Genomic DNA, 14,283 nt, shown 5'->3' with positions numbered 1-14,283 from the left:
CTTAGGGGTGTAATAGTTAAGACTTCCGCACTTATATTATCTATTAATTTGGAATTGCTTCATTTATTTATTCATTCACATGATTATTGATTGTTTTAGTATAAATGATTAAAGAAGTTAGAATTGGCTAGTGATTAATGGGTTAACGAGTAAGGGTTCTCCTACTAGTTATAATAAGGTAGGTGCCCGCATGATCAGTAGCTTGGATCGTGACAGTCGGTATCAGAGCTTTAGGTTCGTGGATCTCGTTGTACAAGGGCGTGTCTAGTAGAGTCTAGCGGATCGGTACGAAGAGCTCCGTACCTATCTGCGAGAGGCTATAAGACGCTTAGGAAACTTCCACTTCTTTTATTCTTTCGTGCTACTTCATTCAAATTGGTATCTAGACGATTCCAATTGGTATCTGCACTTCCTTATCTTATTCTTCCGCGAATGGTGGGAACCTTTTTCCTAAACTCTTATGCTAGCGATTTGTAGTATGGCATGGCCTGGTATGGTACTAAATGTGTCTTCCTGATTCGGACGCATGATCCAAGTTCAGTTTCCAGTTGTGACTTGAAGTTTGGTTGTATGGAGTCCATTTGGGGGGTGACTGTCACGACCCAACTAGAAGGCCATGACGGGTACTCAGTACTAGCCTACCGAGCACCTCTGATCTGACATTTCATTTTCATTACTAAGTGGGCCACATGGACAACTGGCGGATATCATGTGTAGAACAGTCGTCAACAACATTACCCATAAACATATGACATATGCCAACAAGACTTATCAAAATATTACACAACGCTGAGAGCTGGGCAAGTTCAAGAACATCTAATTACATTCGTCGGTCTACGAGCCTCTAAATGGATTACACAAACCAATAAGATAGGGCAGGACTCTGCCATACCCAAATGTATGTATACAAAAGAGTAGTACCAATAACTGCAGGTCCGAAACAATTGGAGCTCTCCCAAGATGTCGCTAACGGAACTCCTAAGGATCAGACGCGTCAACCTGTTTACCTGCGGGCATGAACGCAGCGTCCACAGAAAAGGACGTCAGTACGAATAATGTACTGAGTACGTAAGGCATAAATAACAACATGATAAGAAATATGGAGCATAACATGAGATAAGAAAATAACTGGTACATATGATTGCCTCTTAAGGCAGATACCATGCATGCTTAACTTTAAAGAAAGCATTTCTCATATTCATATATGTAGCCTAATCATTAGCCAGCGTCCGGGGTAACTATCTCATGTCGCCCACTAGTGGTGTCTGCCCGTGCCATATAGACACGGTGTTATTATTATTATTCATAAGCCGCCCACTACGCTGGGCGTAGTGTTATCTGCCCGTGCCATTTAGACACGGTGTAATCATACATAACATAAGCATGCATGAGAGCCCAATCAAAATCTACGACTCTATCGGAGTGACGTAAGGTCGGTAACCTCCGATTATATTATGGAATAATCATCATCGCTGTTTCTCACCTTGAAGGAACAATTACTATAAGGCGAGATCAAGAATACTGAATAAAATCAAGGAAATCATGAAATAAGCTCAATAATCTCATAATAACATTAAAATCACAAGCTTTGGAATTTCTAGGATTAAAATCATCATCATCATGCTCATCATAGAAAACATCTCATCTTTAGCATCATAAGAAACTTTTAAGAATCATGAACTTCTAACTTTTGGAAGTAAGGAGGTTATGAAAAATATGTAGGGAATTATAACATAGGAATTTCTAGAAATATGATCATCGTCATCATAAAACATACTTATCTTTAGCATCATAAGAACTCTTAAGAATCATGAAATTCTAGCTTTTGGGAATAAGGACATTTTTGGAAACATGTATGGGTTCACAAGAAAGGAATCATGCCTTTGGAAAGAAAGGGTCTAGCCTTAACATACCTGTTCGGTCTCCTACTACCTACGCTTATCCGCCCGATATTGTAAGTCTACATTCAAGAGGATTCACACTATCGTTAGACTCATCATCGTATACTTGTGTTAAATGTTCCAATTAAAGTGTTCTATATCCTGCCGAAAATCGGGCAGCATCTCCCCTGTTTATATGCCTAGCCTGAAATTATAATGCAGCAACCAAAAACACAACAACAATACCAACATCAACAACATCATTATCCATACCAATATATGCCATAAAATATCCCACACGATGTTTTCTCAATTTCTCAACCAACCATAACAACATCCATGATACCAAAATCAAAGAATTATATTCAATTTAATCTCGAATTAATTCAAAATTCTCTTTCAAACTCACCTCATGGCCATCAACTTCAATTCAACTCTTTATGATTTTTCTCCTATGATTCTTTCCTTTCTAAGAATTGCTAAACCTTTACATCATCTCAATCATGTAAATAATAATAGGAAAACATACCTTATAGTAGAAGAACTTCACTCTATTCACCCCTTTCCAAGATCAAGTTCATCACCACCTTGAAGAGAAACAAGAAAAATTATCTTCCATAAAATTTCCTTGAGGTTTTGATGTCTCTTGATGATATGGAAAGGTTTTGGAAGATTATGGAAGGTTAGGAAGGATTGTAGAGGATTATGGAAAGTTATAGAAAATTATGGAAAGTTATAGAACTCTCAAGAAGTGTGGAGGATGAGAAAATGGTCAAAATTAATGGGTTAGAGGGGTATTTATAGGTGTGGTTCGGGTCGGGTACTGTAGCACCTGGGTACTGTAGCAGTGCATTTCTTCTCCGTCAGTCTAACTTGTAACGTCCATAATTCTCTACTCTCATGTCGTATCGATGAGCGGTTTGTTGTGTTGGAAACTAAATTCGACGAACTTCATTTTAGGCTTTTGAAATACCTTAAAACTCCTAATATACTAGGAGATATACCCCTCCAAAGTTGACTAAAAATCTGCCCAAAATTTTGCCAACTTTTTCCAAATTTTCGACAAATTTATTTTCTTCTATTTATTTGGTCCCAGAACCGTTAGGCACTTGCTTAACACTTGTTAATAGTATTCATTAGCCCTATAAGGGCTCCATGACCTCTCTGAGTTTACTTTAGTTTACCTACAACGCTAACGACGTGAAGATTTTTTTTCGAGGTGTAACAATGACGCAGGAATTTAGACTTCTGTTGGGGATTCCACGGCCACGGGTGAGTCCGTATGGTTTTTTTACATTAATATGCATGTTTTGGTTGTGTGTGTGAGACCTCGGATGAAATGTTGGGTGATAGAGTGGAAAACTGGGCAAGGGTTGAGCTTATTGCCCAAATGGGACCGTTGCGGCAGGGCTTGTACCGCTACGGCGGCACAGCTATAGCAGTGAGCCCCTCCCCGCCAGCGGACACTCATTGTTCCTTATGTCCGTCGTGGCAGGCTATGTCCCGCTATGGCGATGTCGCTATATCGGAGCATGGGCCGCCATAGCGATGGTCTATTTTCTATTGGTCCGCTATAGCGGGCATTTGGCCGCCATAGCGAGACCGCTGCAATGGTGGTTTGACCGCCGCAACGGTCGATGGGAAACAGTAGGCCGTGTTTTTAATTTGAATTTGTTTCTTCTGGGGGTGAGTTCCCTTGCCTTATCTTATGATTATCATCTTAGGCTTGAATTAATGGTGCAAATGTATGGGGACTATTTGGAGAAGATGAGTTTCTACCTTAGCATTGAGAATTGAATAATAGGCTTTAAATATTAGTTTAATTGGTGAGTCTTGCCAATAGTGAGATGGGATTTCATGAAGTGGCAAACCATAAGCTTGAATTTCTAATCTAGACTAAGATTGATTAAGGATAAAAAGGGGGAGCGTTCGAAACAAGAGCTAATAATTTGAGAGTTGTGTTAAGGTTGTACAATGTGAAGTCGACTCGAGGGTTATGTATGAATTGGTAAGTTCTAGTATGTCATAGGCTATAGGGGACATTAGTTGGATAATAGAAATGAAGACTTTAGTGGTAATTGTGTTACTTACGGCTGGTGAGAGATGATATTATTTATTGTACTATATTTTTGTGATTACCTATGTGGTTATTGAGCTTGAATATATGCTTATTGGTTGGTGTTCCCGAGTTGTACGTCATCTTGCTAAGGTAAGGCTTAATTTTGAGATCTCTGAGTTAAATTATGTTGTATTAAAGTAATGGTGAACTTAGTTAAATTAGTTGTCTAAGTCAAAAAAAGGGTTAATTATGAAGTTAGTGACGCAGGTGTATGAGTCCTGGTTTGTTGAGATAGATATGAGGAATAATTAATAAAGTGATAGTAGTTGAGATTTGTCTAAGAGTTGATAAATTGTTGCGACTTCTTAATAAATAGTAAATTTGTCATAATGTGAGAAATATAGGGATGTTAAACAGTTGCGATAGGAAGAGATGTTATGAAAAGTGTCCTAATGAATTAGTCTCGAGGAAAAAGGGTAACATGTGTTGGTGGGGTAGATAAGGTCGTTGGGTTTCACGTGGTCCTTTTGTAGTATTAAGTGAGTGATAGAAACAGAGAGGTTCAGGTAAGTCCGTGATAAACTGTTACTTGTCTTAAATGAATGATAGGTAAAAGGTTGACATAGTTGGCATTAATCAAAGCATGTTGAGATAGGAAATCTTAGTTTACTGATCTAAGAATGATTTGTTGATCGCATTGGTGATTATAAGGGTCTAGAGAAGTTGTAATCATTAGAAGAATAAGTTAGGATTAGTATGATCAATTTCGATATATTAGATGACGCATATGTGTTATAGCAATTCCTGTGGTAGGTTTGAGTACATAAATATGGAAATTGGGTCTTTGAGCTAAAGTAGGAAATAAGCTTTAGCTGATAAGATGAACGGATAGTGGTTAGGGCGCACTTGGTGCCATGGAGGCTTCCGTGGGGTTATGATGCATGTCCTTGGAGTATCATCAACCTTCGTACTCCCTTTCTTTGTTCGAGGACGAACGATGGATAAATTGGTATCTGATGTAACGACCTGTTTAGTCATTATAGTGTTTTGACCCATTTAACCTTGTTGACTCTTCCCCAAGTCCCATTAGTATGATCTATGACTTAATGAAGTCATTGTGTTGGTTTCCGCAAGGTTTTAGTGTAAATTGAGTCGTTGATTGAGAAGCTAGTTAAGTTAGCGAATTAGAGTTGACCACGGTCAACTTCGGGTTATAATGACCCCGTATCAATGATTTGGAAGCTCCAACATGTTAATATGATGATTTTGAACTTGTCCACAAGTTTTGGTGAGGTTCCGATGAATTTCAGATGGGTTTGGATTTTGTCGTGCTCATATTCGATGTTTTCGCTGGAGGTCTGTGGATAGAAACGGCTCCATATTGATGATCCGACCTTTGTTTTGGGTGAGATTTGAACCATTAGATCCGTATCGAAATGACGAAGCAATAGGAAAAATAATCGTCGCGTTTGGCCACCATATGAGGGAGTTATGGCCGTTTTAGTGCGGACTGTTCTAGCTGGCCGCTGGCAGCGACCAAACGGGCGCTATAGTGGATGACGGGGGGCAGAATGCCTTATTTTAATCTGGAGGGTAAGTCACCATCTTTATTTGTTCCTTTTCCTTTCTTCTTCAAGTTCCATGATTATTTTAAGGTCCATCAATGGTGGGTGAAAATCCTAGAACCCTAGAATTAGTAAACCCTTAAATAATTGGTGGGTTGTTGATTTTATTGTTGATTAATCATCTAGGAGTATAGATTATCACTTTCTAGGAAAGGAATTTGATTGCTTATGGTTGAAATTGCATGTTGAGACTAAGGTTTCTAATAAAAATGGAAGCTTTGTTCTAAAAAAATCTGTTGAAAAGGGTAAAATTGATTAGAAAACCCACGAATTGAATATTAATGATTGTAGAGATAGAAATTATGATAAATTCACCATTAAATGATGGTTTCATCCATTGAAGAGGGTAGAAGTAAGTAGGTCTTCTTCCCAAATTTTCGTTCTTGTTTAAATACATGATTTTTTACTTACTTAGCATCATATTGTTAGACTTTGACCGTTATGAGGCACTTCGGAAAGAGAAGGCTCGTGTGGTGTAGTCCGTGGCTCCTGTTCTGCATTCCAGGTAGGTTATGGCTTACTTTAGTTACACTTTGAATAGCAAAACGTATGTATTGTGTAGAATTCATGGGAGAAAGCATGATTAGGTCTTCGGACATGGTGTTTTGGTTGGATACTTGCTAGGTTGGTATGATTTCTGATTTTGTGGGCTCGTCGCCATTACGCTATGTACTGAAATATAGGTTGTAGTCGTATTCATACTGTGGTGATTCGGGATGGATTTCTATTAGATTGATTTTGTTGATGGTGGCTTGTTGCCCTATTATTATGATTAGACTTAATACCAAAATTGTCGTGTCGTACTCAGTTCTCTCTTATTGTGACACGTATTATCATAGAAATGAAGGATAATGAGTTTAGACTTGAATTGTGACATAAAGTTATGACAATACGTAGATGAAAACATGAAGTATGATTTGTTGTTGATGATAATATATAGAAAATTGGAGCTTCTTGGTGATACAATACTTATTTGTCAGGCGTACTTGCTACATGTGGAAGTAAAGGGTGACATAGACTATTATGTTGGTTGAAACGGTTTGTATGATTCATTTCATGGCTGAGTTGATCTATGTCTTGATATGACTTGTGGCTTTGTGACTTGTACCTTCACAGTTGCTTTATTGTTTTGCATTGATTTACCACGTTTACACTCATTTATGCATTCATACACTCATACATTATGGAAATGGTTTGGAAGACTTGTGGCATGATGCCTTGTGTTGACATTGATATTGCTAATTGTTCATAGTCTAGACATACTAATGAATTGGAATACATTGAGACATACATTGTGATGTGTAATTAGTGAAGAAGTTAATATAATCTTCTTGTTGAACCGGTGATGCTATTTGAGGCTAGTTATGAGCTCGTGGTCTGAGGTTCGTTCCGAAAATGAATAGTATATATATATATATATATATATATATATATATATATATATATATATATATATATATATATAAGGCACAAATGTTACCTGGATTATGGGCTCGTGGTCCGAGGTCCGCTCCTAAGATGAGAGGTATATTGATATGGCCGTGACCGAGGTTCTTTCCGCGGCAAGGATTTATGACTCGGGTCCAAGGAGTGGATCCGGAACGAGGGTACATGGACACCATGGGTCCCCTGCATGTCATGACTACTGAGCTATGACATCAGAAGCATGTGTGTACAGTGTGTATTTAGCCAGTGCATTGCATCACATTTCATTGCACACCATCACATTTTGCATTGCACATCATTACATTTTATTATGCATTATTATATGGTCGTTTAGTTCTGATTTTGGTGTGTTTATTGAAACGGCTGTTGTGGTATTGATATGATCATTGACTGAGTTAAATTGTGGATTGGTGACTCTACTTAGGAAAGTAACTTGGGCTTGTGATTATCAGGTGAGATTATTGAAACTTGACAGACTTATGGGTTAGAAGCTTCATATTAGGTTGTGACTCTATTATGGGATATTCTGTGACTTTGATTTGAGTATTAAGTGCCTATCTATTTATCTTGTTGATTTCATACTTATATGCGTGAGCTAATCTTAGTCGGCCTATGATGCTTACCGATACGTAGTGTTTGTACTGATACTACCTTGCTGCACCCTTTTTGAGTGCAGATTGTGTTCTAGAGATTTTATCCAGACTACATCCCTAGCTTGAAGATAGTTTGCTTGATCAGATCCAAGGGTGAGTTTCTATCCATTCCATGCCACTTGAAGATCTCTTTTTCCATATGTCTACTTTTATTCCAGACATTAAGTGTAACTATATTTGAGATATACTTCAATTTTTAGACATTGTTAGTTAGAGTCCTTGTACGATGACTTTTAGATCTTGGGGGTGTAACAATTAAGACATCCGCACTTATATTATCTATCATTACTGTAAAAAAGGCTTTTAGTGGCAATTATTTAAGGGCAATCAGTTACTTGCCGCTAATTTATTATCTAAACTCAATTACTAGCGGCAATCAAATTTTAGTCGGTATAAAATATCTTTTTTGTGGCTATTAACAGATATGGACCCTAAATACTCCTGTAGTTGAGAGCAAATATTATTTTCGCTTCCCTCCCACTTATTTTTCATTCTCTAAAATTCCCTCTTCTTTTTCCCCGCTTCCCGAAAATCCCTTCAATAGCCTTCTCTCCATGACCTTAATTAGATCTCCACAATTCCTCCATCTCAAAATTAATTCACAACTCTGTGCCTTCGCAATTCACATCAAAGGATACGGATCTTAGAATCAAATTCAGGTTTTTGTCGTCTTCATGATCTCGTTTTGTATTTCGTAAGTCTCCTCTTGAATATGTATATGAATTTCGCTACGCCCTAACTGCTTGCTAACACCAAATATCGAATTTGATTATAAAATAATGTTGATTGAAACTGAGGAAACAAAAAGGAAAAATTCCGGATCTGATTTTAGGGGTAGGGTTTAAAATTTTGATTTTGGTTCTTATAGATTGTAGGTCTTATGTTGCCTTTTTGATCATTGATAATGAAATACGTGTTCAGTAGTATTATTTGTTTCCCTACATAAATGTTTATGCAAAATAAAAGCTTTAATGCCATTTATGTGGTGGTGGCTTTCCAGGTTTGTCTTTTTGGTTTGGAATACTAAATTTGATTCAAAGTCAATTTTGATTTGAAATGTCTGTTTTTACTTTCATGAGTAGTTCTTCAATTGATTGAATCAGACATGGGTACTATTGCAGGAAAAAACTTAAGATGATTTGCAGTAAAATTACAGGATTAGGTGGACGAGGTGAGAAGCCTTAAACTTACTGGAAAAGGTAATGCACCGCTAAGCACACAATTAGGCATTGTTTTGCTTGACCTGTTGAACTTCAGTGGATCTGATCTATTTAATTATAATGCTCCATCTTATGACTTTTTTATGGCCAACCAATGCTCTAATTTTTTCACTTTTGCTATGATTTCGACAGATCTCTATAAATACCAAGTTTGATACATAATTGGTCCACTAGTAGTTGTTGCATGAACGACATAAGAATAGGAATATAAGGTTACTAATGTATAAAAATTTTCAAGTCTAATGTTATTTAGGAGCTAAAACTTCATAAGCTACTTTAAGGGTGTACATATTTTTTAGTGAACTATTGATAGAATCTGATATATCCTGTTATGCCCTTGATAGTATTACTGGTTCTGGATTCAAATCTCTTGATTTTTTGTTTGGAAGAGGTTTTAATTAACTTTGTTGTTTTTCTCTTGCTAAAATTCACATGTACAATTTCTTGGGTGCATATTGCTCTTACATGGTTTTGTGCAGATGTTTCTTCAACAAAACAAATGATACTATATTTTCTTATCATATTACCGAATGGTGGTTTTTGGGGAAAGTTTTGAGTTTTTCAGTTTGGAGGACTTATTGAAGGGTTCAACTGAGGTTTTGGGTAGAGGGTTTATTGGAACTCCTTATAAAGCATAATTGGATAGAGGTGTTGAAGTGGGTGTGAAGAGATTGAACAGTGTTTGTCTTTCAGACAAGGAGTTTAGGAAAAGAGGGGAGGAATTGAAAGCAATTGGTCATGAGAATTTGGTGCCTCTCAGAGCGTACTATACAATCTCAGAGCGTACTATACAAGAAAATGATTCAATACTTACTCGCTTTCTTGTAAAACAAAGAGAAAATCTAGTTCAGTAAACAACGGAGTGGCAAAATCTGTCCTTGTTGAAATGTTTACTTTAAGATTAGGACAAATAATTTTATGTTTAATTTAAGAAACAGTAACTGTTTCTTATATGATCAAAACTAAAAACTTGACAGCCATCAGTTAAGACTGGAGAGGAGACTGTCATTTCGTAATAACAACCTACATAGCACTAAAAATGAAGAAAGAAAGATCGACATAAGCTTCAGATGAAGAAAATAGAACTATGAGTACTATGAGTATAGTGTATCTGAATATCTTGTATGACTAAGTTTTTCTTGCAAAAGCTAATGATGGAAATAAATGTAGCAGATTCTTTGTGTGATGTTTCAATGACATTTTTCTTTAGTCAAGAAGTGAACTCTCTCTCTCTCTCTCTCTCTCTCTCTCTCTCTCTCTCTCTCTCTATATATATATATATATATATATATATATATATATATATATATATATATATATATATATATATATATATATATATATCAGTTGTGTCTAAAGTTGTCTCTTACCATCCATCAAAGGGAAGGCAGATATTTGATGTTAGTGAAAATAGGGAAAGGGAAGGAAATTGTAGTCTCTTCATCTATGAAATCATTAGTGCTAGAAACTCTTTTTTATGGTTTACTTAGTATTTTTTAAATGAGTTGGTCAATTTTTATTTTAATTACTGTCTGATATGGTAATGGTTGTTAGAATCTTTCGCATGGCTTCTCATATTGTTGTCTATATATGTCAACCTATTGAGTAGTTACTAAGTTATTCATTAATTTTAAAGGGAAGTGGCTGGGCATTTTCTGCTGGGGGATGACATTGTCACTTTTTATAATTCGCTAAAATAAGGTGTTGTGCATCATTTTGACTGTTGTATTTCATAGTGAATTTGTTTATTTTCTGCTACACATGGATACATGATTAGAAGAATTTTATATTTAAATGTCGTAAATAATCATATAATTGGGTTATAAAGGGATGTTGAGATGTGAATTGTTTAATTAGCTAGTTTTGCGCAGATTGTTGGATGTTTTAACGTTTTTACTGAGTAGCCCATTGATATCTATTTATGTTGGGAAACAAGTAAGATTATTTTCTGCATTAATTTAACAAATGCAGCGGGCGTCTTCACTATTTCTACCACTTTTCTTTTACCTCGATTCAAATTTAATCTTCTTCAATCTTTGTGTAATATTGTTTCTATTGGATGGATGCAGGAAATCTTCAAGGATGTAAAGATTTCTCGTTGGACAATAGGAGTATATAACTTTATATACGTTCCTGAAGCATGCTTGAGCCACACGTAAGCATCAACATTCTTCAAACATCAGATGCTAAATTAAGTTGTTGACTTGATATTTTTTATACCCTTAAATTGGTATCCAAAATTTTTACTGTGTCAACTAAAAGTCTAGTGTCACATAAATTTTGTAATTATTTGTCTTTTCTGTCTTATATCATGGAGCATCCAGTCTTCCACATAACAAAATTGTGCTTCTCTATTAGGAACGTCAGAAATTCTAAAGCGTAGAAGTTCTATTAGGTTGTGAATGACATTTCTACCGTTTATGAGTCAATGCTTATTGTTATGCTGAGAAAAACAATATCTACTTATTCAAGACCTTTTTACGATGCCATATTAGTAACCTTTAGCTCACTCCTGATATCTGGTCTGCTTGGAGGATTATAAAGTACTCGCATTCTAAAAGTGTAAAGAACACTTTTTTTTTGGTTGAAAAAGCAACAAGTCGACCTCCATAATATATATAATATTTAGGTTTATTTGTGTACTATCTAGTATAGGTTAATGTTTAACAATATTAGTTTAAAATTCCATCTTCCTACTTAGTTGAGTTAGATTAATATCAGATTAAATTGATGGATACTAGTTTGTGTGAGTTTAGAGCTTTCTAGTTATCTAATAGATCCTTAACCACCATGAATTGTGTTTACATTTCGGCTTTCTCTAGTATTGTTTTGATGTGCAAAGTAGAGAAGGGAGTTTTCGAGTAATTCTTATGAGGTACTTTAATTTATGCATGAGTCATTCATTGTTTTGTTTTGTTTTGTTTTCTAGTTCTTGCTTACTTAGTATTGTTTGAGTTTCTTAGAAAAGTATTTTCATTTTGAGGAAAATACTTGTAATCTGTAAGATCTATTCGTGTTTACCTTCTTTTAAAGCAGAATTCACTACATTTGTACATTTAACAAGAATCATGAATGTTTCTTTTGTTTGAGTTATGACTATTTTTTGCAGTGAGCTTCAAACATGTTGGTGCGATGCTGACAACTCATAGTTCTGTGTTGGGAGTGGTTGGATTCATGCATTGGAGCTCTTTTTAAAAACATTAGGCTTATCATTTGGTCTGGTGTAGCTCCTCAAATGTTGGTTCAGAGTGCACGAAGATTGAAAGTTAGTTAGCTATCATTTCGGTGCAGATATGGATCTTCAAGCTGGAAGACTTTCAGTATGATCAAGAGTCATAGTGAAACTTGTTAGACTTGAAATGACATTGAATTCAAATGGTTTATTTCTCTTATTTTGTCGACACTTTAACTATGTATTAGAAGTTGGTTTTGTTGTGGATTTAATGAAAGACAGGTTATTTTTAGATGTGATTTTAGTATGTTGTATTGCAAACTTTTGTATATTTTCATTTAAAGGTCTTATTGTGCTGAAAATATTTGATTCAACTTGAATGAAAAATAGACAAACATTTCTTGGCATTAGGATTGTTAGAAAGTGGACCTTTGACGCTATAAACGACAAAGAAAGGTCGTATCAAGAGTAGTTTTTGTCACCATTACAAGTGCCGCAAAAAGATGGTCCTTTTACCGACAATTAGAAAGGCTGCTGAACATATGATTTAGCACATTTCTTAGACAATTTTAGTGGCCATTGTAATTGCCGCTAAAAGTAGTTGACTATTAGCGGCAATAACTGGTGTCTTTACCAGCGTTCGGTAGAATTGCCGCTAAAACCTTTAGCGACACTGGATACAGCGGCAAATGTTCAATTGCCGGTAAAGTTTTTAGCGGCAATTTTTATTGCCGCTAAAGGGAAAATAAATTTCCGCTGAAGACCTTTTTTGTAGTAGTGTATTAATTAAAAATTATTTCATTTATTTATTCATTCACATGATCATTGATTGTTTGAGTATAAATGATTAAAGAAGTTATAATTGGCTAGTGATTAATGGATTAGCGGGTAAGGGTTTGCCTACTAGTGATAATAAGGTAAATGCCCGCACGATCGGTAGCTTGGGTTGTGACATCGTGATTATTGATTATATTCCTTTTTGTTGATCTCACCTTATGATACTTGTTCCCTTAAGGTGATACCTAGCAATGATGATTGCTCCATAATGTAATCGGAGGTTACCGACCTTACGTCACTCCGATAAAGTTGTAGCTTTAATTGGACTCTCTTGCATGCTACATGTATATGTATGATTACACCGTGCCTAGTTGGCCGGGAAGTCACCACTAGTGGGTGGCGTGAGATGATTACCCCGGACGTGGGAGGACCGGACGCGGGCTAATGATGACTACACCGTACCTATATGGTTGGGCGGTTTATATATATATTTGCGATGTTATTTTATTAATAAAAGTTAGCATGCATGGTTCCGCCTTAAGAGGCGGCCAGATATATAGGTTATCTCTTTCTCTCATATTTCTCTATTGCTTTATTATGTCATTATTCATGCTTTACATACTCAATACACTATTCGTACTAACGTCCTTTCTTTTGTGGACGCTGCGTTCGTACCCGCAGGTAGACGGGGAGACGATCCAGATCCCTAGGAGCTTTGTCAGCGGAGATCCAGGAGCACTCCACTACTTCGGAGTTGCATTTTATTGGTATACTTCCTATATATATATATATATATATATATATATATATATATATATATTGGGCATGGCGGGGTCTTGTCCCGTCCTTATGATTTTCAGTACTCCAGATCGAGGCTCGTAGACATTTGTGGGTAGTAGGTGTATGATGACCTCCTTGGCGTATATCTTGTATATCAATTTGTAGCCTTGTGGGCTTGTGTATAAGTATATATATGTATCTATTTTGCGGTGGAATTTAAGGTTATCATATTATGAGTTTTATTTTGAGAAGCGCATTTATTTCGGTTGTGTTAATTGAGAGTTAGTTTTGTGTTTAAAAGAAAGAAAAATTACAAAAAATAAGTTTCTTTTAATCTAGTCTTTCTAAGTTAATTTTATCTTTTGGATTTTTCGTTAGTCTATTTATTTAATATTTTCTTAGTTTTGGTTTAAAAATAGTTGATTAATATATTTATTTTGGTATTTTAATGGAAAAGAAAAATAAAAATGGAACCAATGATGGCCCGCCACTTGGCAAAATTTCACCCTATCCACACAAAAGAGCACAATCCATTTTGGGAAGGGAATATTCCTTTCATCCTTCAAGATATTTTTATTCATGTGCGCATTTTGGGAAAAGAAAAAAGGAATAACACACTTAAAACCCTAGCCTAGACACCATATAAATATCTAATTAAAAAATCCTAGGGA

At 35.9% G+C, this 14,283-nt stretch overlaps 1 long non-coding RNA gene across 1 annotated transcript; it reads left to right on the top strand.

Annotated features, from left to right (window-relative positions):
- Positions 1 to 8,120: 8,120 nt before the first annotated feature.
- LOC132638427 (uncharacterized) lies at positions 8,121 to 12,446 on the top strand. The gene is made up of 4 exons (XR_009581729.1): positions 8,121 to 8,357; positions 8,785 to 8,862; positions 10,953 to 11,038; positions 11,993 to 12,446. It is a non-coding gene; the product is annotated as an uncharacterized LOC132638427 (long non-coding RNA).
- The last annotated feature ends 1,837 nt before the right edge of the window (positions 12,447 to 14,283 follow it).

This window comes from Lycium barbarum, chromosome 4 (genome assembly GCF_019175385.1).
Source record: "Lycium barbarum isolate Lr01 chromosome 4, ASM1917538v2, whole genome shotgun sequence".
Taxonomy (NCBI): Eukaryota; Viridiplantae; Streptophyta; class Magnoliopsida; order Solanales; family Solanaceae; genus Lycium; species Lycium barbarum.
The sequence above is the reverse complement of the archived record's forward strand: the minus strand, read 5'-3'. Positions and strand labels throughout refer to the sequence as shown.